Source organism: Camelus bactrianus, chromosome 8 (assembly GCF_048773025.1).
Source record: "Camelus bactrianus isolate YW-2024 breed Bactrian camel chromosome 8, ASM4877302v1, whole genome shotgun sequence".
Classification (NCBI taxonomy): Eukaryota; Metazoa; Chordata; class Mammalia; order Artiodactyla; family Camelidae; genus Camelus; species Camelus bactrianus.
Window position 1 is genome coordinate 27,041,226 of NC_133546.1, and position 26,823 is coordinate 27,068,048.

Genomic DNA, 26,823 nt, shown 5'->3' on the forward strand with positions numbered 1-26,823 from the left:
TTTTTCAAATACTAGAAATCAGCAAGAAAAAGGCTATCATAGAAAACCAGATGAAGTCCTTTAATATGTACTTCACAAAAGAAGGTATATAGGAAACCAATAAACAGATGAAAAAGATTTTCAGTTTCATTGCCATCAACATAATGCAAATTAAAATTATGGTAAGATGTTATTATCTACATACAAAATAACAATAAGGAAAAGGCAAACAATACCAAGTATTGAGGGGGATTTGGAAAAAAATGAACCTCTTACCCTTTAATACTGGTGAACCATTTTGGAAAACTTTTTGTGAGTGTCTACTAAAGGTGAACATATGTGTGCTCTGTGACCCAGCAATTTTACTTCTAGGTAGACATACTCACCAGAATCGCAAAGTTATGTTTGCCACAAACCAAAACGAAATCACGAACAAAAACATGTGAAGAATACTCATGGCTAAATAAAATTCATGGCCTAAACTGGAAACTACTCAAATGGAATCAACAATAGGATGAATAAGTAAATTGTGGCATACTCACACACTGGAATATTATATATGCAATGAGAATCACTAATACTTGCAATAATATAGAGGAATTTCATAGGCATAATGTTGAGTGAAAAAAGCCAGACACAAAGGATTCCAAATGGCATAATTCAAATCAAGTAAAGTACAAAATGGACAAAACATGTTTCTTTGGACGTTAGAATTGAGCAGTCTCTTGGGGATATAGCATTTGCTAAAGGCTTTTGGGTTGTTGGTAATGTTCTATTTCTTGATCCGGACGCTGGTTACATGTGTTTCCATGAGTTGCACACTTATAACTAAGGCATTTTTCCTGAACTTGTGTTATTCTTTCAATAAAATCATTTTGTAAAAGGAGTGAGAGGAGAGTTCTTTCCTACATTAATCTGAGTATCACATCAGTGAGGCTGTGTTTATTAGATCAGTTAGCGATCTTTTTGAAAAGCAGGCAATAGAGTCTTCACAGAATGGAACTGGGGTCAAGAAAGTTTTGTTTTGGATAAAAAGGAGGAAGAAAATCTGGAAGAATTCTGAGTACAGGAGAGCTCGCATTAGGCCCAGATGGAGGGTCATCATGGGTGCAGCTTCATCTAGGTGGCGATTTATGGAGGGATACCTTAAAGGGTCTGGATCAGAATGGATACAAGCAGACAATGGGAGAAAGAGATGCTGGGACATAAACTGGAAAGCTGGAGGGTAGAACCTAAAAACAAACTTCCCTTATTTCATAATTTGCCCAGGGCTAGAATTCATGTTGATGTTATTCCAAGTGACATAGAGTTTAATTAAACGTTCCCTAAAAATCAGAACAGTATATCTTTCTCTTTGCAAGCCTTAGTGTTCTTAATACAGTGTTTCTCTTTTAGTGCTTCTTAGCAATTCACTAGGAGAAGGGCTGAGAATGGGGGAAAAGAAGTGGTACTGAGTCCACGCAGAACATCACAGGGAACTATATTCAATACCTTGTATTAACCTATGTTGAAAAAGAATATGAAAAGGAATATATATATATCTGTATATATGTTTGTGTATATATATATATATGTATATACATATATATATGTATATAATTGAATCACTGTGCTGTACACCAGAAACTAACACAACATTGTAAATCAACTATACTTCAATTAAAAAATTTTAAGAAGTCCTATAGAACATTCATTCTGCAGTGATTCCAAATAGTGAAGGTTTACCAACAAGACTGTGATTTTATACATGAATCCAATGCAACTCAAAATAGTTCCAATACTAAACTACAATGGCATACAAGGGCTTCAATTAATACTGTTATTCGAGAGATAATTTTATTCAAGGAAGATAATTTTCTACATGTATTTATCCTCTTATTTCCTAAATACTTGATGAATTCCTGTCATATGCCACTATTCGGCACTTCTTTTAAAACCTATAAGAATATGAACTATAGAAACACTCCCAAGCATGAATGCCTTGAAGAATTTGAAACTATGACTAAAATATAAATCATAAATTTTTAAATAAAAGAGATGATATGCACCCAAAATAGAATATGGTCTTTAGAAATCCTTCTGCTGAGTTAACAAATATGGCAGAGACTGGAGAAATAAATAAAATAGTAGAAAATAGCCTGCACTTTAAATTCTACTGAATATGCTTCTAATATCAGTTAAAAATGTTTACTTTTCCCTGTATGTTTAACAGTATTACCATGCAAGTATTGAGCCCTTGGAATGGAACTCTTACGGTGTTTAATTTTGTCCATGTGTTGAAACAGCACCCTTTCTATGAGGAGAACATGCAGTAGTCACTTGTTTTCATCTCATTTTTCTGGGACCTGTTACTCTCCTGGGCTGCAACAGAGACCACAGTTCCCATAGACATTTTCAATCTCTGTGGATGCCTTTCTTTTGCTCAAAGATAGCAAAGACGACCTCAAACCAAGACGTGCAAAGTCGAGCTAAAGAGATTTTCAACTTCTTTCCTCTCTGATTGATTGATTCCTCTTAGCACTGAAGACTTTGTTTCTGTCTTTCAACAATAAAGCTGCTTAATCTCCACAGGGTTTCCATCCTATGACTCTTTTCTCCTTCCTACAGCCAATTTCCTTGTTTTTAAAAGAAGATACATGGCACCTCATAGTTTGAAATAGAAACATATGTCCTTAAATCAGCAGCCTGTTTTGAACTTAGGAAGTGATCAATTGAAGTTTGAGGATTTCATATTTCTTGGGAAAGGGCTGGCCCACCTTTCCTAGGCTAGCCTGGCCCTGAGTCTTAGAAGCATACTTCTGAGACCCCTAACCCCCATAAAAAACTCTATAGTTATCTGCTATTGCAATTAACAGAGCTCTGGGACAGAATTCTAGGTGTGATACAAAATTATGCTTTGAAAGTTGTGCTTTTGGGGGTGTGTTCTTCATTGACCATCAAAGGCATTTTCCTTATGAGCTTGTAATCCTCCTTCTTAGATAAATCTCATCTTGTCCATCACAAATCACAGAAGGCTTAAAGACAATGAGTAATTCCAGTGTTAACTGAATACTATAATTCTAATGACACCTTTTGTGATAGGTTACATGAATACTACTGGGAATAACACTGTTTAAATCTAGACTCCTAAAAAATACTTAGTTTCATTTATGTCAATACCCAGTGGCTTAAGAAGTTACCTAAACTTCATGTTTGCTTCATCAATAAAAATTAAAATAATTCTTTATTATGTCATTTGGGCAGTGTTTCAAATTTTCAGAAGAATATTATAAGGATTATTAAAAATTAATATTTTCCACAAATGTTGTTTTCCTGAAATTTAATAATGAGGAAGTTGTGTTTTCTTCAAGAAAAAAAAAAAAAGAATGAGAGCATTGTTAAGACTCTTAAAATTCTCCTAATTTACAGATGGAGAAAAATTGTTTTGAGGAAATCTGTCACGTTCAGTGTCACCAGGAACTCAGATACTTAATGATCATTGTTCCTGCAAAGGAGTTACTCTTCACATATTCTGGAAAGACGAACAATTCAGATTTCTAAAATGATAGAAACTGAACACAGAAACTATAAACTTGCCAATGATTAGACTGAATCAAAGATAGTTATAATAAATTACACCATCTTCTTCTTATTATTATTAAAGAATAAAATGAAAGCCAAGAAATATATTAAAGACTGTAGTTACAAATTTAAATACAATAGAAAACAACATACATCAAAAAATATTTTTAACAACCCAGACTCTGATGCAGTCTGCTAGGGGAGAGGAGACCAAGCCTCATGGGAAGAATTATTAACAGCCCTAAAGCCTCAGTGATCTCATGTGAAAAAGGGAGTCGGTATAATACCTACTTCATAAATTAAATAAAATAATGGAAATTAAACAAGTTAATGCCTGTAAATTATTTAGCATAGTGCTTGGAACATAGCTGACATTCAGTAAATTGTAGCTATTTTTATATTGTCATTATTACCATGTTACATACAGAGGAGTCTTGCTAGTCACAGTAGTAATGTTCCAAAAACTTCCTTCAAAAAGTTGATTAGCAAATACTGAATCATTGTCCCCAAAGGAAATACAGGGTTAGGCTCCTGAAAGCCTCTAGTCACAATATTTTCATTTGGTGAACAATATATAACTTGTTCTTTGTGTGTTTCTGTTAAAGATGCTTTATCTAATATATATTATTGATTCAGTAACATTGAACTTGACCAACAGCCCTAGAACTCAAGTCTAAATAAAGCTTATCTAATATACGTATCTTCTCCATAAAGTACATCACAGCCTTCCTGCACACAGGAACACTAGACAGTCCTTGAGAGCCATTTTAAACAGTAAAGTCACCAAGAAAAAGCACAAAAAAACTGAAAAATGTCACATAAGTGGACAGTGAAAAGGACAAGCCCTGTGAGTACCAGTTTCAGGGTTACAAATAAATGTTAGCCATGAGGTGCGTTTGCAAATACAGAATCCGTAAGTGAGGAGGATCGACTATATTGAGCTTTTGAAGAACTAAAATCAATTCAGTTTGTCTAGATAAGAGTGTTCAAGAGAGAAGCAGCAAGAAAAGAAGCTGGAGGTTTACACTCATGCTATTAAAGGCAGGATCTGGTAAGCCCTGTTAAGTTAGTCCTTTTTCTAATAATAATGGGACACCATCATGACAGCATGGTCATAGTTAGATTTGTGTTTTATAAAGATCACTGTCACCTAGAATAGAACTGACTCCTAAAATGGTGCCTTGTACATTGTGTACACTTAATAGTTACTGAATAAATTTCATATTTACTGAATGATTGACTGCAGTGAAGAGATTAGTTTTGTTGGGGTCGGAGACAAGGCTGGAGGCAGGGAGACTTTAAGATGCTACTGCTATTCAGTGGTGTACTAGACGTTCTGGCCAGGGCAATCCAGTAGGAAATGAAACAAAAGGCATTCAGATTAGAAAAGAAAAAGTAAATCTATCTCTATTTGGAGATGACATGATCTTATATTAGAAATTCCTAAATATTCTACTAAAAATTATTAGAATGAATAATTTCAGCAAGGTTTCATGATACGAGCTCAATATACAAAATCCAATTTTATTTCTATATACTAGGAATGAGCAAACCAAAAATGAAATTAAGAAAATAATTCTATTTACAATAAAATAAAAAAATAAAATGCTTAGGTACAAATTTAGCAAAAATCACAAAACTAATAACTCTGAAAACTGGGAAATGTTTTTGAAAGAAATTAAAGACTTAAATAAATGGAAAGACATCCATATTCATGGATTGAAAGATTTAATATTGTTAAGACTGCAACAGTCCCCAAATTGATCTGCAGATTCAATATAATCCCTGTGGAAATTACAACTTTTTGTTGTGGTGGTTGCTGTTGTTGCAGACATTGACAAGCTGATGCTAAAATTTATGTGAAAATCAACTAACCAACAGCCAAAACAATCTTAAAACAGAACAAAGCTGAAGGACTCACACTTCCTGGTCTGAAAACTTACTATGAAGCTACTGTAATCATGATAGGGTTGCATTAGCATAAATAAAGACATTAATGCTAATAAAATAGAACTGAGAGTCCAGAAATAGACTCTCTTTGTGATAAGTTGATTTTCAACTTAGGCACCAAGACATTTCAATAAGGGAAGAGTAGTCTCTTCAACAAGTGGTGCTGGAATAACTAGAAACCTCATACAAAAGAATGAAGCGGCACCCCTAACTCACAACATACACAAAAGTTAACTCAAAATTGATGAAAGATCCAAATGTGAGAGCTGAAACTATAAAACTCTTAGAAGAAAACAAAAATGTAGATCTTTGTCACCACGAATTTGTCAATTGTTTTTTACATATCATACCCAAAACCCAAGCAACAGCAGTAGGACAACAAAAGAGAAACAAACTTTGGGCTTCAAAGGACACCATCAAGAAAATGCAAAAACTACCCATAGAGTGGGAAAAAATTTGCAAATCATGTATCTGACAAGAGACTTATATCTAGCATATATAAATAATGATTATAACTCAGCAATAAAAAAATAAGCCAATTTAAAATAGACTAAGAATATGAATAGACAGTTATCCAAAGAAGATACACAAATAGCCAATAAGCACAGAAAAAAATCCTTAATTTCATTAGCTATCAGAAAAATGCAAATCAAAGCCACAATGAGATATCACTTCATACCTACTAGGACAGCTAAAATCAAAAAGGCAGATAGCACAGTAAACTATTCTATATCCTGTAGTAACTTATGGTGAAAAAGAATATGAAAATAAATATATGTGTTTTCATGTATGACTGAAGCATTTTGCTGTGCACCAGAAATTGACACAACATTGTAAATTGACTATACATACATATATATATATATATATATATATATATATATATATACACACTATATATATTGACTATACATATATATATACACACAAAAAAAATGGCAGATAATAATAACAAGCATTGGCCAGGATGTGGAGAAATTGGAACCCTCACACTGTCGTGGGGATGTAAAATGGTGTAGCTTCTTTGGAAAACAGTCTGGTAGTTTCTCAAAAAGTGAAACATAATGGAGTGGGTATAGCCTACTACAGTGTATGCTTAGTATGCATGAAGTCCTGGATTCAATCCCTAGTACCTTCCTTAAAAAAAAAAAAAAAAAAAACGTTAAACAGAGCATTACTGTTTGACCAAGCAATGCAACTCCTAGATTGATACCCAAAAGAAATGAAAACATATGTCCACATAAAACTTCTACATGAATGTTGATAGCAGCATTATTCACCATAGACAAAAAGTGGAACCAGCCCAAGTGACCATCAACTGATGAATAGATAAATAATGTGATATAGCCACACAATGGAATATTATTAAGCAATAAAAAGTAATGAAATATCAATAAATGCTGTGACACAAATGAGCCTTGACAGCATTACACTACATAGAAGAAGCCAGTCACAAGAACTTCATATTGTATGGTTCCATTTATATGAAATGTCTTGAACAGGCAAACCTATAGAGATGAAAAGTATTATATTAATACTTAAAAGTATTATATTAATGCTTTCCAGGGGCAAGGGGATAGAATGATGGGCAGTGACTGCTAATGTATATGGAGTTTCTTTTTGGGGTGCTGAAAATACTTTGGAATTAGGTAGTGGTAATGGTTGTATAACTTTACCAATATACTAAAAACCACTGAATTGCACAATTTAAAATGGTGAATTTTATGATATATGACATGTCTAAAATTTTTTGAAGAATTCTGTAAACTTTCCAATTCTGATCACAATCAGTCATTGCCAAGAGAATTGTTTTCCCACTGTCAATCACTGTAAAGATGGATAAAAGTTGTGATAGAGACTTTCAAGGCACTAGGCAACAGATAGGGAAGAGATGTCATTTTTGAGACAATGGAAAAGTATGAGATGTCTCATCTCTTCTCTTGAGCATATGAAGGTGGAGCCCTAATAAAACTTAGTGATTTTGTATAGCTGAGGAGGCGGTTATCTGATTTCAGAGGAGTAGAAGGTGAAATTGGAGAGGCAGTTTCCCCATATTGAGGGAGTTACTCAGATGCATGGGGATAAGTATGCATGGAGGTTCCATGGCTTCCTTGGCCGTGGTCTGGACTCTGCATGCACAAGGTAAGACTTCATGAGGACCAACAGAGAATAGCTCCTGTGAGGCAGAGCAGTGAATGAAGATTTCAGAGTATGTTCTGTGTTAGGAGGGTGGAAAGAATGGGGGCAAGAGAGGAAAAATGAGTTGAAGAAAAGAAGATACAGTCAGATATACTGCATAACAACAATGACCATAACCATGACAAGCTTTAATTTTTCAAGTGAGTAAACAAAACTAAAAATGTATTAAATAATCATTAAGTTATTGACAATGTCAATCCATAAAAATTTAAGAAAAATCAAAATAAAAACCTACTAAGTTCCATATTCAAAATACTCATTGTGAAGACCACCCTATAGAGTGAAAAATAATAAGGAAGGTAAAGTCTAAACATTTGGTAGAATCTACTTCGTTTCACAGATTCTTTTTTTGTGGGATGATGGGTTGAGAGAATAAGAGTAATAGGGAGAAGGAAGAGAAATTCTAAGATAATTTATACCCAATAAATTATTCTCCAGAACAGACTTCTTCCAGAAATACATATGAAAGATCAATTTCATTAGTCCATTGACATAGATGGAATCCTTGGTTTAGAGTCAAACTTGGGTAAGTTATACTAAAAGCACTACTCAATTTTAAAATAAGGGATTTATGTCCACAAAGGTGTGAATCACTCTTTCCCAGTTAATATCTCACCCTTCTGTCCTTTCTATTTGAGTGAAGAATACATCTGTCAATTGCAAACATTTATTCACCTATTGGCTGAACAAAAGGGCCAGTTGAAAATGAGGTTAGGAAAAACATGAGCCTGGTCTTATCACATTAACAAGTGATTTTAAAAATTGTTTTAACCTTGTAGTACGTGGTTAGTCATCACCATGTGCACCACTAACTCAAACTAGATACTTGTTCTTTTGCCAAATAATGTCACTTTAAATGTGTGCAAATATCAATATCACTGTGAAATTTAGGACCTAAATTCTGACAAGGTGTGACCATATGCATGGTAATGAAATTTCATCTGTGCCCTTAAAATTTCTCCTCTAAAGATGCTTTATTTTAGAAGAAATGGAACCCATTTAAGTTTAAAATATCCATTCAAGACAGCTATGAAAAAATAAACTCGACTGAAAAAATCCTAGCTCTAAGTATATATGAATTTGTTATTCACTGTAATTCATTGGTAATGTTTTCTAAGGGGCTAAAATTTTTAATACATTATGTATGAGAAAGCAAAGTTTCACTGTGTTGTATATTAGGTTAAACCCTTTAAAATAAATACTAGACAGTGAAATTCATCACAATATGCCTCCATTTAACATTTTCCTGCAGCTAATGTTCATTTTTTAAAGAGCTGGCTGAGGGCCCAAAGAGGATCGTGTAACACTGAAAAAAACCCCAGATCCCTGGAAAACATTATAGAGACATTCCACGTATTTAATTTAAAAAAAATTATGTTTGTCAAATTGTTAGCCATCTATTAGACTGTGCACTCTGAATATACCACCATTTTCAAGTGTTGATAATACATCTTATTGGCCTTCCCACTAGCCAAGAGTTCCTGGTAAAATATTTTCCTACCACATAAGCCACTAGTCATCAACCATGTCAAACAATATTTTCAATTTGGATAATGAAATTCTAAGTTGACTATACTCAATAAATAACCAAGAGATATACAATGTTAATCATATAATATTTTAAGCATATTTAAATCAACTTACATAACATACTCAAAACTTTTATATCGATCTCACATATGTAAATCTATTATGCAAATCTAACCTACTATGTTTTACAAAAGTATAATTTTTAACTCTGTCTTATCCAAAATGGAATTTAATTGCCTATATGTATTTAAAGACTAGGAACAGAAATCTTCTTTTAAAAATATAAAATAAATTAACTTAAGCTCTGTTCTCTTTGATAGATAAAGATACGTAATATAAAATCTACTATTTTAATCATTTTAAATGTACAGTTCAGCGGTATTAAGTGCATTCACACTATTGTGAAACCATCATCACCATCTATCTACAAAACCATTTTTATCTTCCTAAACTGAATCTGTACCCATTAAACAATAACTCCTCATTACTCACTCCTGCCCATACCAGAAAGTACATTCTACTTTCTGTCTCAATGAATTTGACTAATCTAGATACTAATCCTCATATAAGTGGAATCATACAAAATGTATCCTTTTGTGGCTATAGAGTTCATCCATTTTGTAGCATGTGTTAGAATTTTCCTCCTCTTTGAGGCTAAATAGTGTCGCATTGTATGCATATACCATATCTGTTTATTCGTTCGTTCACCATGGGACACTAGGGTTGCCTCTACCTTTTGATTATTGCGCATAACGCTGCTATGAACAAGGATGTACAAATATTCATTCAGGCCCTTGCTTTCAATTCTTTTGACTATTACCCAGAAGTGAAATTTTTGGGTTCTTTGTGATTTATTTTTAATGATTTCTCATATCTATCCATAGGCTTATTTCATAGTTTAAAGGTGGTTGTTGCTGTTTTGAGGGATGTAGTGTCACCATATCCTCCCCTTAGAGTCTCCATGGTCAACATATTTCCTTTCTATGTCTCCTTACCCTGGAAGTGTTGATAAGATTTCTTACAAAACAATAAAAAAAGGTTTCTTAAGGTGGTCTACTATCCTTGACCTATTTATAAATTCTGAATATTCATTTTGCTTACGGAGACTTCCACTTTAGTTTCTGAAGAATCAAAGCTGGAAGAACCTTGAAAAAAATCCAAAACATGTCCATTCCCTAGCTTTTGTGTAGACCTCATCCTGATTCAATGTAACTCTCTTCGACTGCAGATCATAGAGGATACAATTTCAAAGCCTTCCTCATCAGTCTCTTCCTATGTTCAAGTCTCTCAAGAAAAGATTCTAAACACCTAAATAATATCTAATTTTGCTGTTATTCTTCCTACTCTGCTTTTCCCCTATCCCCTCCATTCACTCCTTTTCATCCTGAACTCCATATCACTCCCAAAATGTACACACTGATCTTTGGAAATTGATCATCATGTTATCTCTTCTTGGAAGTCCTTCCTCATCTACCAGGATGATTACAGTTTCCTTGTCTGGAAAATTAGGGGAAAATTTCCTTCTTCCATTGATTCATTGTGTAAAAATATATGCTTACATACTATCTAAGGCACATGGTAAGTTCTCAGTAAATACTGGTTGTTGTTACCAATGAAAACAAATTAAGAGGGGATGAAAAACAGTTGCTTCATATCTTTAAAGTTTTCTGCATGTAAAAAAATCATTACCATTTAGCCAAACCTTATTTTTGTTTTCTTTTTAAATAAAATTTACTTTCTTATGATTTACTCATCCTAAGCAATCATACCCAAATCTTCAGAGTCATCCTCATCTACATCAGCTGTACAGCCCTAAAACTGAAATTATTTCCAAGTCTGAGAATGAAAAATGACAAATACAATTGGAGATGGGAAGAGGAGAGATGCTAATTTAAATTAATTAATTCTTTTCCATCTTAATGATGCTTGTTCTCTGGTAATCTGTTGACATTGTTCTTCTTAGTCTTTTTTGGGGGGTCACAGACCTCCCCTTTGCAAATATGATGAAAATTATGGGTTGTCTCTCACCTCCCCAAAAATTCACACTCACAATTTTGTATTAAAAATTGGGAGATGTATGGACCCCTTGAATGTTCCAGGAGAGTCCATAGATCCCAGATTAACACTGAATATTGTATAATATAAATATAGTAAGTCTCTAATTATTCTGTTTTCCTCTGAAATACACCTCAGGTTTTTTTTTTTTGCCCCAGCATTTTACCCCTTTCTCCTACTTCCTGTATTCACCTCATTATTGTTTTTAATGGTTAGGCCAAGGCCGATTTAGCCAAATGCTCTAGACACTGCAGAGCACAGGAGGGAACAGGCAGGAATTATGCTTGTGGATAAGACAGTTATCTCTCTTCCCTCACACTTGTATAACCAGTGTGAGGAAAATCCTCTTTAGGCACAAAGACAGCACATTTAAAAAATGTTAAATTCCTGAATGTATTTGAAAATTCTAAAACATAGGAAAATTAAAAGTTCTGAAGTCACGTAATAGTTTAGAAAATTAACTTCAATCCAGTTTCCTTCTAAAAAAGATTTTGACGAGACTACAGAAAACTTTGAACTAATTTGGTAGACTTTGTAATTTTTTTGTGCAGTATTAAAATAGATTAGCTAACAATCTAATTAAGGTAGACTAAATTTGATTAATCCAAGGGCTTCATGTTGTCTGTAACAGTCATATGCATATGTTTATAGGTGATCTGCCTCATTTGAAAGCAAAAGCCAAAACTATTGAGAACAAAGGAAATATACATGATACCTTCCCCCCATGATGAACAAAGCAATTTAATTCTAAATCAAATACATTGGTTACCAAAAAGTCCTAACAATTTTATCCTAAGGTGCTTTAATTTTAACTTTGGTCTTTATTAATTGTAACTTTAACTTCGGTGTGATCGTAACTGACCTTATTATATTATATTTGATTGGCTGTGCCTTATTCTCCAATACTCAGAAAGTCCTTCAAAGAAGTGTTTGCAAATAGTCAAGCATCCCTATTTTTCTACTTGTGTAGATTCAGAAGTTGTAAGTTCTGTATCATCAGCAGCGAGTCAGATGCACTAATACTCTTGAGTAATAGACATTTAGAGCTGTTAGGGACTCAAGGTATCATTGAGAAGGATCTTGACAATATGAATAAGAACATAAGGAGACTGCTTCCAGTCAAGCTGCAAAATAATTGATGAACAGAGGGGAAGGAAGAAAGGAAGTAATTGAACTGCAAATGCTGAGAGATCATCTAATTTCACCTGCTTATTCTGTAAGTGAAAAAATGAAAAGCATGAAGTAACTGATTACTCTTAGATTAGGAGTGGGGACATGGTTTAAGGGGAGAATTAGTCATCTGAGACTCAAGAAACTTGAATTCCAGACTTAAATTTGCCATTAATATTGGGCAAGATAGTTTTTCTGTGTCTCAGTTGCCACAAATGTTAAATGAGAGGATTGGGTTAGAATTCCATGATGCTAATCTTTAACTAGGCTGTTTAATTCCCAGGCTAATGCTATTTCCTCTGAATATTGAATTCTAAATATGAGCAGAGTAAATATGGTGGTCTTTACCATCAAGTTAACATCAGGAAGTCCTGGTTATAATAATAATTATAACTCAATGTTAACTATTATAGGACAGATAATATGATGTATCCTTTAAAATATATTAGATAAGTTATAGTTTTTCAAGTTATTAAGCAAATTCAGTTTTTTTCATTTTTAACAATAGACACAATTATTTATTTTTAAAACTATACTAAGTAGTTACTATCACCCACATTTGTTGGTTCTGGAGATACAGCAGTAAACAATATAAAAAAGGACCCTGTCCTCAAGGATAGACAATTGAGAATATTTAAATAAAAAAAAGATATCCTCAGAGTGTGATGATTTCTTTTAAAGGAATAAAAGAATGACTTTTCTAGAGAATATTGGTTGATGTGACTGTAGGGTGAGAAGACGTTGCTGTAGATTGGACAGTCACTTCCAAAAGGAAGCAACTTGGGCTAAAGTATACATTGTGAGAATAAATCAGTTATGCTGAGAGGCATAGGGATAGGAAGATGTAAAAGTCACACAGAAGGAAAAAGGAAAGGTAGAGGGAAGAGTATAACTCAGTGGTAGAGTGTGTGCTTAGCATGCATGAGGTCCTGGGTTCAATCCCGAGTTCCTCCATTGAAAAAAAAAAAAAAGTCATACAGAAGGAATGAGCTTGCCCTTCAAGGAACAGAAAGAAGGCTAGTGTGGCTTGATATGGGACAACCAGGACCAGCTTGGAGAACAAGTTAGGAGTTTCCACTGAAATATTGATTTATAACAACTAAGAGCCTTTAAACATTGATATAAATGTATTCAAGGGGAATTTTTGCTCAAAATCCAAACTGACGCTAGATACTTCTGCCTTCTATGGGATGTGAGTGTGGGGAGAGTGCTGTGCACTTGTGAGTGTGTGTGTGTATTTGGGCATGAATATTTCTTAAGAGTTTAGTAAAACTTTCCTGCACTCCTCACCTCCCCTTGTAGAGATTGGGGAAGGACAGAGAATGGTAGTAACTGAAGCAGATGCTTAGAATTATGTTGTGAATCTTTACATGTGCCCTGGAAACTGCGAGCTGAGTTTGGGGTTGGAATTATTCTATCAAGGAAAAGAGGGTGTTCGGTCCATGTGATATATGGCTGGGGGCCAACACACTTTTAAGTAGAGAATCACCAACGTGCAGAATCAGGTCATTGCTATGTAAACTCTCAGTCTTGCCAAACTTTCAGTAAAGTCAGCTACACTGAAAGATAAATTTTTCTGAGCAGATTTGCTTTTTTTTTTTTTTTTAAAGGAATGAAGGAAAAGGGCCCAGTTCCATGTTTGAACTCATGCAAAGCAGAAAGGATGAAACTGATACAGGAGTGGGACTCAGAATCCTGTGAAATCTGGAATTTGAGGCCAGAAGATACCATGAAAATATATATCTACAGGAATGCACAGAAATCTTAGGAAGACAATTGGGGTGGGTGGCTTGAGCTAGCATATAAGTTACCATTATTTATTTGTGCATTCATATTCTGTATCTCATCACTATGAGAAAAAATAATTGGAGGAGGGAGACAGAAAGAGAGACTAACTTCTTTCTTGGAAAGGGTACGTGTTCATGATATCAAAACATCCAACGGGGGATAAAAAAAGTGTTAGTGTTTAATATGAAGTAGTCAAAATAATTGGCTCACTGGTTAAGTTTTTCACTTCCCAACCACTTGCTATGGCATAACATAGACACGGTTCAAAAATAAATATTTAAGGGTAGAACTACACTTACTTTATTCTAAATTCTGAAAAATTCATAAACATGTTTATACTTTTATCAGCAAGAATCCATGGGAATGACTTGTCCCATGTGCCCTGGGATTCTGGAGTTTTAAGTGGGCCAGAGTTTTGAAGTGTTGAAAGATATTATAAAGCACTTACAAGTATTCAGCTGGTCAGATTGCTCAATTAACTGAACATTTATAAACCTCAAATTTTTGACAGAGCATGATTCATGTAGGAACGACCCTTGGACAACAGATGGCTTTATTGTAGGTATGCTTGAGAGAAAGCATACAAGGCAATGTGATTTGGAGGAAATAAAAATGGAACTTAGAAAGTAAAATTGAACTTAGAAGCATGGGTTGCACCCTTAAAAAAGGAAATTATTGAAAACTTCAGCTGATATTTTTTGATAGAGTGTTTTAAAAAAATGTTTACTTAAGAATATTCAAGACATTCATTTATGGGACATACCACTAAAAAACAGAACATAACTAATATCTAGTTAATATCTAGGCAACTCATACTAACTCATAATACAAACCTCAATTAATTATTTAGAAAACAAAGTAATAGGGTTTGTGGAGTAAGAACTGAAATGCTAACTAAAATGCTAAATCCACAGCATTTTAGCTTCTTTCTTTCCCTTTTCTTTTCTTTTTTCTTTTTTCTGTAGCTATGGGCTGCTTATATTTTGGTGAGTATTTTAAAGAAGTATTTATTCAAAGCTATATTTTAGAATATTTTTACTACTAAAATATATCAAATTTTAATTAAGAGGGTTTTATTAGTTTTCTAAAGGAGAAACAAAAGATGACGCGTTCATCTAAATAGAAATATTACTTTCAGGTATGAGCAGTTCAAAAAAAAATCAAGTTAATATTACATAGAAATTCACTTTGGACAAAGAAACATCAGATTCTAAAGAATGCTTTACACGAATCCATAGAGTAAATGCAAATTTTCTTCTCATGTGAAGCCAGTTATGTACAAATTATATTGGTGCAACTCTTTCCTTACTTTCCCCTTCCTTTCTTTCTCTCTTTCTCTCTCTCCCGCCCCTCCTTTTTTAACTTCCTAGTAACACAAACCTACTCACATTAGCAGGAAAAAAATTTCCTGGAACTGAGCAAGTAAACAATTTCTCCTAGAGGAAAAAGAAAGGAAAAGAAAAAGAAAGAAAAAAAAAAAACCCCACAACTTCAAATAAAACAACAACAAACCCCTAAATTATATGATGGCAACTTCTCTCCAAGGAGGAGCTGCAAACACAGAATCGCAAGGATCATGTCAAACCGTCTCATGGCATCCTGTGACGTAAAAAGAACAGGTACTGGTACCCTTCCGCCTTGAAACGTTTCTAGGAGAGTGGCTATCCCACGCCAGAGAGGAGTGCTGCCAGTGAGTAACTTTCCTCTTCCCCGAGTCCCGCGGCCCTGAGAAAGTGAACCGGGGGCACCGGGCGCGCGGGCTCAGCTCTCTGTCCAGCGCCCAGGCTGAGACGTGGCTCCTGACCCGCCAGCGCTGCCCCAGCTCCCTGGGGACCCGCGGTCGGGGGAGGGGAGCCGGTGCTCCTGGCTCTGCCCGCGCTCACCGCAGAACTGCGTCCTCCTAGCCACTTAGAAGAGCTGCCCATCCGTGGTTCAGGAGGGCCAGGGGCAGTGTATGAAAGTGATTAGATTTTCTACACTTACTCCTCCCATTTTATAGACGGACAACCAGACTTCTGACTATACCAATTGGCAACAGGTGAAAATAGAACACAGTCCTTGAAATTCAGTACTCATTACTTCCTCTCGACTGCTACTTAATTATTAAAGGCATAATAAAGGATTCCTAATGATCAACTTTTCTAAAATAAATATGAAAAAAATTAACAATGAAAAACCAGTAAGGAAACAAAAAGGAATTCGTTTATACATTTCCCCCCTTTACTTAGTCATTTTCCCCCTTAACACTATTAAGCAGGAGACAATTTTTGCAGACTACTCATTCTTGACAAACTTACACAAACTGTAAATGTACACTCTAATATTCTTGTGCTTATCTGGTCCTTATTACAATTCTGGAGAGTAAATTATTATTTTTTTATTATCCTCATTTTATAGATGAAGTTCCAAGAAAATAATTTATCAAAAATCAAACTGCTGGGGGAGGGTATAGCTCAGTGGTACAGCACATGCTTAGCATGTATGAGTCCTGGGTTCAATCCCCAGTACCTCCATTAACAAATACATACATACATGCATGCATACATACATACGTACATAAATCTAATTACACCCCCCAAATCAAACTGCTGAACAGACTACAGTTAAATTTAAATACAGAACTTCTGACTTTAAATTACATTTCATTTTCTTTAATCATGAACCTTTAATCATGGACTAATGAATCTAAGTGTTTTTCTAAAAAATAATTCATTATAAAACCTGTTATCAGCCCAACAGGGACACATGCTAAAAGTATAATTCTTGAGTAATTTTCAGAAAGACCTTATAAAAATGTATCAGTGCACTGAAGATCATTGTTTACACATGCAAAATACTTTTTTCAATGTACATAATTTGAATGACCCAATAAATCAGAAAAAGATCATACTTTAACATCTTAGACATTCACTATTAATTTCTTAACCCTTTTCTTTAGACATTTTTTTCTTTTTATGGTTTGAAGAATGAGAAAACCCGGTAAGAAATTCAGCTGTTACAAGAAAAACTAAACTAAAAGAAGAAATCAAGAGTGAAAATGAAAGACAGAAATCTAACAATGGCACTAGTTTTCTTTTATCATGTTGATTTAGTAGAGGGGAATAATGAAATATTGCGCTATATGGGTACAAATATTATTTATATGATATAAATCATTAGTAAATATTATTTGTACAAGAATGAGCTAAAATTTGGCATTGGCTAAAAATGTTGTCCATTAATGAATTTTTAAACAAATGCAACACACATTATTACTAATAGAAAATACAATTAAAATGCAGAACACAGTTAACTAGCAAGCACATAATAGTCCATAAATTACTTACAAGGACAAGTTAAGCCCTATGGAGGCTTCTGCTGTCTTCTTCCTGTGAGATATTCGTTGGCACAGTATAGATGTTTTTTGCCCTCCTGCTAAATGCTCCATGACTTTCTTGCTAAGACTGAATGTAAATTATTTTGGTCAAATATCAGAACTGTCATAATTATGATTTTGAGGCTCATGCAAATTAATTACAACTTCAAGCAGTGACACAGACTAAAATAGCAAGAGCTGCTGGTGATCTAAAACTACTCACAGCATGTCCCAGCGAGTACTTGGCCAGGAGCACATGTCGCTTAAAAAAAGCACATAACCCTTTAGACCCAACAGTCAACTAAGGCCTTGGTAGAAATGTCAACCGTAAGTATGAAAAGACCTTTCAATTATTTACAATCTTCCTCTAATTAGTGAGACCTGATTTTATTTTGTTTTCCCCTTCTTTTCTCAAACAGGACCATATGGGATCATGTTTAGAGGGCAGCTGCTTTATTAAAGAAAGAGGAAAAATAAGAGTGAGAGTGAGTGAGAAAGAGAAAGAGCGAGAAAGACAGACAGGTAGTTTTTCTCGTCAAGTATACCCATGATTCTTCTAGAGTTGGGATGAGTAAATGCCTATCAGCTTAGCAGTCTTTAAAGATTTGCAAGGAACTTTGCCAGGGGCTCTGCACTGATGATATAAAACAATAAGACATTTTCAGAAGGGTCTGGCAAAGTATAAACATAATCAGAGTCTGATATTGCAGGCTATTGATGCCTGGTTGGAATAAGAGCGATCCTCTACTCTACCTTTATTTGATTGTTGTGTTGCTTGTCGACTAACTAGAATAGGACTTTAAAATATATATATTGATTTAAATATGCTATAGTTAGATGGTTATCTTTTTTTTTCTTTTTTATTGAAGTATAGTCAGTTTACAATGTTGTGTCAAATTCTGGTGTACAGAATAATGTTTCAGTCATACACATATATATATATATACATATATTCCTTTTCATATTCTTCTTCATTATGGGTTACTACAAGACATTGAATATAGTTGCCTGTGCTGTACAGTAGAAACTTCTTGTTTATCCAAGGATATCTTTAACTTACTTTGTAAAGCAGTTTTGAAAGGATTTTGAAATACTTGAATAGAATTGACTCTGGAAAAATGTAAATCCTGTCCAATCTCTAATATCAGTCTGTAGTCGGAGTATCTTTGGAACATGGTTTGGGAAAACTTTCATAAGAGTGAATGCTCATTTTTATTCCATTAAAATTGACAGTAATAACATAATAAAATTTCATTTTGCTGAAATTCTAGTTTTACTTCTGGATTTGAGAATATCAGCCTCTGGAGTAATGAACATTAAGTATCTTTCTAACTGCATTGACTCCATAATATAACTTTAAAAGTGTTTTTAGGTAGTCAAATTATGAGTAGAGACTTGGACTCTACTTGGATGTTTAAAACTAGAATTAAAAAACACATTAACTTTCAGAACTTGATTTACTTGTATTTATTCATTTAAAAATATTAACTTGGAATTTGCACATGGGGATTTCCAAATGAGGTAGCAGGCATATGATATTTCTCCAGCAGTTTTTACACTGTGTGAACAGTAAGTAAGAAAGAGTGACATAAAAGAAAACACTAAGAACTGTTGGGGAGGGGTGGCTATAGCTCAGTGGTAGAGTGCATGCTTAGCACTCCTGGGTTCAATCCCCAGTACCTCCATTAAAATAAATAAGTAAATAAAAACCTAATTACCCACACCCCCAATTTTTAAAAAAAAGAATTCTAAAATAAAACACTACGCATTCACAATTTTGTTTCCGTTTATCCTGACATTGTTATTTAAACCAAACTGTCTAAACTTAAAATCTAAGCATAGGATACAAGAGCCCAATAGTGCCCTCAGTCATCTGCATGTGGCTTTCATTCAAATAAGAAGCAATTTCACAAGCCGAATACAGGTAACTATCCCAAGAAATCCATCTGAATTTCCTGTATCATGATATGAAGATAGACCCCAACTAAGAAAACCCAAAACTAAAACCAAAATATCCAGGTAAAGTCAGAACTTACATGGAACAGCTTCTACCAATCAATAAGAATCCTTCTGTGTTAATGGAATGGAACAAAGGATTCTATTAATTCAGTTGTCTGGGCAGGAATGTAGGCTCTCAAGAACCTATGAGTATGTTCAGATTTTGTAGGGAATGGTAATGACTTTCTCTTCCTACTTTCTCACATCCTTAGATTGAGCCACCATGAAGAAGTGTGAAAACACTGTAGAAGAGCTCAGTCCTGAAGTGGGCAGAAAGTGGCTGAACTTGAAAAACTCATACCCCCGGGGACTCCAGTGTTTTTTGGTACAACAAGCTTCAGTACCACCCACAAGCTTGTGTAAACTCACAAGGGGCCACAGCTTTCGACAGACTTTATGAAGACCAGGTCAACTGGTTCAGACAGCCTCTTTTTCTCTCAAGCTCCGAGATGAGTTACCTGCCTTTTGTCACATGTCTTCTGTCTCCTTTTTGCCATTAGCTACTTCTAGTTGGGAGAAATTTTTCCCCAGTCCTGAAGCTGTCAACTAAATAATTCTTGACTCCTCTATTCCTACCACATAAGTGAAATCAAGGAATCACAGTGTCATTCAACACTAGAGTCATTCAATTTACAAGGGTTGAAGAATGGTTTCCTTATAGCTAGCCTCCATGATTTATTCCATATTCCTCCCATTTAACTCCATGCTATATACCAGAAAGATTTTCCTAAATGAAACATTTCCTATTTTTTCAATTTCCATTTCTATTTTAAATCTTGGTTCCTCATTACTTATATCAATTACTTATATCAATAAGTAATGTGATTCCAAATACAGCATACCCTCCAAAAAATCATGAAATACCCTTATCCTTCAATATACTAGACTTGCTCTTTCTAAAACATCTCCTGAAGAAGGTCTGCTGAATTGGGCCTCTTTCTCTTAAACAGCTTCAACTCACTTTTGCAGGCAAAGATGGAACTAGAAAATTGCCAGCTGGTATAAGAAGAACCTGATTTTGAGAAGGGGAAAAAGACAAAAGGAGGGAAGAACGATGGAAATGGAGAAGAGGAGAGAAGGCAAGATTTCTCTGATAGTTACAACAGTAGCCTGCCTATAAGTGCAATTGGGCACCTATAGGTGCCCAATACCTATAAGGATAATGGGGGGCAGGGATAGGAGGGATAAGGCAGAATGGTCACTCACAGGGCCAGCTTCCTGGACATGTGATCTGTGCAGTTGCATTGGGTCCCACACTCAGAAGGGCCTTGCACTTGGTTTAATGTTCTGCTGTCAGCATCTTGAAATTCTTGATAATTTTACTTTTGAACTTGTGTTTTACAATAATGCTGTATACGTGTGTCCACTGTTCCTTGCCACCCTGTAAACACAGAATTCTGGTGGACTCACAATGTGTGGGAGTTCATTGAGACTTTGAGTACAAGCTAAATGTGTCATGTCTACACCTGAGTCAGCAGGGGTGCTGACAACTCCAAGAGGCCGTGCTTTCCCTGGAAACTAGAACATGCTTTGAATGCAGAAAGAAAGCATTGATGCTCTAAGAAACACAATTACCAAAGGACCCTCTCATGTCTTTTCTTACTGATGTTACTTCCCTGAATTAGCCAACCACTTTTTGCTGGAAATGATGACATAGAAGCAAAGGGAGAAATGGGGCAACTCATAGATCCTTTTCCTTTTAGATTTTCTATAAGCTAAAGATAGAGACTGTTGATAAGCCTAAATGTCCATCAATGGATGGATAAAGAAGATGTGGTGGAGATATATATATATATATATATATATATATAATGAAATACTACTCAGCCATAAAAAGAATGAAATAATCCCATTTGCAGCAACATGGAAGAACCTAGAGATGATCATACTAAGTGAAGTAAGTCAGACAGAGAAAGACAAATATCATATGATACCACTTATAAGTGGAATCTTTAAAAAAAAAAAGGTACAAATTAACTTATTTACAAAATAGAAATAGTCTAACAGACAAAAAACAAACATGGTTATCAAAGGAGGAGCAAGGGGAGGGATAAATTTGGAATTTGGGATTAACAGACAGACTACTATATATAAAATAGTTAAACAACAAAAACCTACTGTATAGCGTAGGGAACTATATGGGAACTATAGTCACTATCTTGTAATAATCTATAATAGAAAATAATCTGAAAAATAGAGGTATATATATGTATAACTGAATCACTTTGTTGTACACCTGAAACATTGTAAATCAACTATGCTTCAATAAAAAAATAAAAAATTTTTAAAAAAGAACGTGTGTGTCTTTGGATAAATGAAGTAAAAACTGGTTATGTTTTGTGCAGTGGTTTTGCACACATTCTTAACAAGAATGCATGTATGAGCTATGATATATGAATTTTGTAATTTTGGTGATTTCACATATGAGTCAAATGCTCTTAAATCTGCATCTAAAAATAGCACTGCTCCATATAAAGATGAATGGCAAACTTCATGTTAATAATTAACAATTTTAATTTTTCTTTAGTGAGAACATTAAAAGCAAATAAAAAAACCACCATGGCAAGTTGAGAGACACCACAGAAGAAACAAAAAAAGCTTCATGTTATAGGACACACATTTAGAACACATTAATAGCACATTTTCTTGCTTTTTGAACAAGCCCCTCACCCCTGCTATTTCATTTTGCACTGGGCCCCACAAACCCTGTACCCAGCCCTGCCCCTTCATTACCTCCAATTCCCCTTTAGATTCATAATTGGAATGAATTTATTACTCAAACTTTCTGTAAAGGCTTCTTGATAGGTTTTTCTCTACCTTATGGCTTGAAAAATTAGTTTTAGGACCAGTTGAGGTATGAACTACATACTCCCCTTCTCCCATAATTGGGGTGTAGTCAGAATCAGGGCTGTGGGCAACCGAAAAAGTAGTTCAACCCCTGAGAAAATTTCTCCTAATTTATCACCTTTTCAACAATTTTTAAAGGTAATATATTCACATGACAGTTGTTAGGACCATGGGGAAAAGGTGCCTGAGGACCTCCTGTGAAACACTCAGTTGAAATATCAAAGTTCAGAACATGAGATATCTGGACACCGGGCTGGGCTTCTTGAGGACAGTGGCACTTCCTTGAGTACAGAGATGCCAGCACTCAACTCAGTGGCCAGCACAGAGTAAACTCACTGAGGACTGCTTAAGAAAGAAATCCAGAGGCTTCCCTTAGTCCCACGATTTGCAACAGATGTAACTCTGAAAATACTGTCCTCAACTATCTTCTAATTTTCCCCCCAGTAATAAAAATAAAGGAAAGGTAGGTAAAACAACAAAGTTATGCAGATGTAATAATAAGATGGAAAAAACTACTGTCTTCTTTTAAATTTGGGACCTTTTGCCTTGCTAAGAATCCGGAGTGATTGGCAGGTTGGGGGATTGAGCAGAACTGCTCTGCCCCCTAGAAGGGGTGGGGAGAGGGAGGGAGACTGAACTGCAGCCTTGGGGAAGGGGAAAGGGGGTGTCTTCCCAGGCAGCTCAGTAAACAGAGACTCTGTAGAAATGTCTAAAGGAGATATTTCAAATGGTGGTTGGTGGTTTTATGATGAAATTCTCTCTTAGCTTTATCTTGACACGAAGTCTACAGTTTCTTGATGGAAGTTGATTTGCATATTCGGATTTGAAGAAGGCTGGGTCTGGGATACAGACTGAGATGGGATAGGAGGAGAGGAGGGTTGGATGGAAGCTCTGAGGATTGTGGAATAGCTGACACCAATTTGAATGATACAGATTTTAAAAGATTGTCTTTAGTATTTAAGAGGCTAGGAAAATTAGCTAATTTTCCACTCAGTATTCTCTGTTTTCCTGATAACTTTTGGCTCTTCAACTTGACTTCTTTCTGGGCACAAAATCAATTTCCCTCATTCCTTGGTGTCTCTCCAAAGGAAAGAACTAACTCCAGTGTCTCCAGTTTTACCATCTAGCATTTTGTCCAGCAAGTGGACTCCTTGGAAAGATGATAAAAGAGAAATGTCAGTAGAGATACGTGGCAAAGACAGAGAACATTTTCATTATAAGGGGAAAGCCTGTCTCCCTGGCCACCCTCAATGACCTATTTCTTCCACTCTAAGTATAGAACAACAGGGCTTTCCTCACACCTGCCCCTGATGCTGCCAGCTCTGGGAGATTGAGTGTCTACTCTAATTTAAACTCTACATGTAAACAATATGCCTCAGCCATTCTTTCAACATATTAACTTTTTTTCTTTAAAAAATCACACTAATGATAATTGTTAATGCACAGTATGTGTTGCTCTTTATAAGTTACTAGGTTTAAACTTCAGTTTCCACCATTACTCATAAATGAGGGGGAAAAAAAAGTTTTCTTGGTCTGCCTCTGTGTTTTGGACTTTGGCATAGAGTGTCTCAGCTTTGAGAAACTTATTTTCTGGACAGAGCAGCCACTAGTGGTCACTGGCCTCGTGGAGATGAATCACTTTGGTTCCAAATGGAAATCATAGGTAATCACTCACAATACTTGCCTTGTGTTGATTCACGGTACAGTGGCCTTCAAGCCCCAGAGGCCTCACCTGTCCCTGTGGCCTGAAGAAACCATTTGTGGTTTTGATCACGTGTGGTTCTCTGCCTCCAGCTTCCCCTTTCTGGTCAATCCATCACATTTGGACAAAGTTGGCTTTCTACAACACAAATTATGTAGTGCTAGTCCCTGCTTAGAAAGCTTCCAAGACTCCCTACTGATTTCAGAAGAATTCAAATCCCTTAGCATAGCATTAAAGGCCCTTTATTAATCAGAACTCAACCTTCCTATCTGGTACTTTCTCTGTCTGCCTCTCCCCTCACCTGTCCATCCTTGCCCTTTCTTTAAATATATTCTTTAATATTCCAGTAATTCTAGTTAGCAGTGATTCATGGGATCAGGGATATTCATTTATTTGTTCATTTATCATCGAACATTAAGCCTTACTTCTTTATTTTTGTATTGATGCAAGGAGAAGAAATTGGTGGAATGCTACCCATTTGGCCAAATGTTGTTTATCCAATTCTTACGGGAGTCATTTGGGACATTTGATAAAAATGCAGATTTTTCAGCACCACCTCAGACCTGAATCAGGATCTTTGGAAATAGAATACGAGAATCTGAAGGTTAAGCAAGTTACTCATGTCTATTTGTTCTACCCTAGAATTTGAGTATTTCATGTATTTGACATTAAAAGCAAAAGCATTTGCCTTATAAGCCATACTATCTGTTTTATCTCAACAATTTCTATGCCTCTCAAACATTACTATCCTGACAATGCTTACCGTACACTGTATTCTATATAGGACATACACTGTCAAGAACAGACAGAGTTCTCCAAGGCTTATTATTGATTGGACAAGAAAGAAAGGCTGAAACATACCTATAGATATTCTGAAAACTAAAGGAAATGTGCCAGGATGCTCAGGTTTTGCTGGACTTCTATGACTAGGACCGAAAATATTTGATCTTGGAAGCCTTCAGGGAGGTAGACCATTTTGAGAAGAAAATCATTCTAATTTTAGAAAGGCACAAAAACAAAACTTGGCAGATTTGTGAACCCTGATCAAGTTAAGAGTCTACCTTAGTATGTGAAAGGAAAAGAGAGAAGTTAGACATGGAGATGAAACTGAGCCTAGTAGTTAGAAAGATTTAGAAGCACATAAGTAGAGGATTTTGATAGGGAATATATTCAACAATTATTTATTAGATCTGATGTGAGCAGCAATATAGTTCCAAGAAATATAAAGTCATTCAGTGACAATAACTGATATTCTCTCAACAATTATTTATATATTCACTCAACTGACTCTCAGTATCACTTCCACCCTTCCTCCTCTGAATAGCAGCAATACAGTGTGAGGAATTTCCTTTCATTCATGGGGTAGATCATTCTGGCTAAAAGTAACCTTTTCTCTCTTGTCAATGGTTGTTTAAGAAAGGGGCTTATGATCCAATTCTGGACAATGAGATGAGAAGAAATGTTTGCTGGAGGATAATAAAGGTACAGGGAACCAATTTCTCTTTATTGTTGGACAAGAAGAAAGAAGCATACGACTTCAATTTCTGACATGAGGGGAGCTATCTTTGGATGAAACCAACACAATTGTTGAGGGTAAATTGATATGGAAGGAACTTGCTGAATTAAGCATCCCAGAAGCCTGCACTACCTTTGCTTGTTTTCTTATATGAACTAATTCATTTCCTTACCTTTTAAGCTTAACTGTTTTTCCCCAGTTTTATTGAGAAGTGATGGATATACATCAGTGTATAAGTTTAAGTCATTCAGCATGATGGTTTATTTACAGATACTGCATTGAATAGTTTTACTTGCAGCCAGATACATCTTAACTGATACATGTGCGTAACAATTTTTACATGTCTCATTTGATCCTCAGTAACCTTGTTCAGGATGAATATTCCCTGCTAATAAAAATGGAGAAGAGAAAACTTAAAAGTGAAGAAAATACTTGGGGGATGGGGGGCATTGCTCAGTGGTAGAGCATGTGCCTGACATGCACGAGATTCTGGGTTCAATCCCTAGTGCCTCTGTTAAGAAGGAAAAAAAGAAAATACCAGAAAGTTTTTTTTTTACCAAAGTCCAAGCATGAGGATGGGGATTTAGAAATATACAGTGTGGAAGCAAGCTAACAATCATTGAGTGTCTTCTGAATGAAAATCACTCTAAGCATTTCACAGGTTATCTAAGTTTAATTTTTATAATTCTACAAGTTCGATATTACTATCCTTATTTTACAGATGAGTAAACTGAAGCTTAGAGAGTTTAAGGAATTTACCCAAGTCACTATGTGCTGCAAACATGGATTCAAACTTGGATTTTTAGTCAGCACATTCCATGCTCTTTCCACTTCACCACAAACTGCTTCTTGTGAAAAAGCATTTCCTATGAGTGAGGTCTCATAAAGGAATGATTGTGAGGGCTTGGTAATGGGAATACCTAAATCACAGAACATTAGAAGAAGATGCCAAGTCTTCATGACGGCAGCGATAGTGTGGTAATGGTGAATGCAATGAAACATGGAGAAATAAAGCTCTGATAAAGGATGTAAAAATGGTATTAGCAAGGATTTCAAAGGCAGAGTTACAATGGATATTTGGGAGTTACTAGCATATTGCACAGGGGTCACAAACAAATCTTTGGGGAAACTCAGTGAAGGATATGAGAATAGGAGGAAACAGCAAAACAGAGA

At 35.3% G+C, this 26,823-nt stretch overlaps 1 protein-coding gene, 1 long non-coding RNA gene and 1 other non-coding gene across 4 annotated transcripts in view; 2 read left to right on the forward strand and 1 right to left on the reverse strand.

The window, feature by feature from the left end:
- Positions 1–17,804, reverse strand: part of EYA4 (EYA transcriptional coactivator and phosphatase 4) — a 281,779-nt gene extending 263,975 nt beyond the window's left edge. The window contains exon 1 of one of the 2 annotated variants that reach the window (XM_074368329.1): positions 17,559–17,804. The gene's annotated coding sequence lies outside the window, so the exon portion shown is untranslated. The remainder of the gene's footprint in view (positions 1–17,558) is intronic. The other variant, XM_010965588.3, reaches the window with a different exon arrangement.
- A 7-nt stretch (positions 17,805–17,811) lies between these two features.
- On the forward strand, positions 17,812–21,853 carry LOC141578350 (uncharacterized). The gene is made up of 3 exons (XR_012508584.1): positions 17,812–17,914; positions 18,007–18,109; positions 19,798–21,853. It is a non-coding gene; the product is annotated as an uncharacterized LOC141578350 (long non-coding RNA).
- A 4,239-nt stretch (positions 21,854–26,092) lies between these two features.
- TRNAV-GAC (transfer RNA valine (anticodon GAC)) lies at positions 26,093–26,164 on the forward strand. Its single transcript has one exon. It is a non-coding gene; the product is annotated as a tRNA-Val (tRNA).
- Positions 26,165–26,823: the final 659 nt, after the last annotated feature.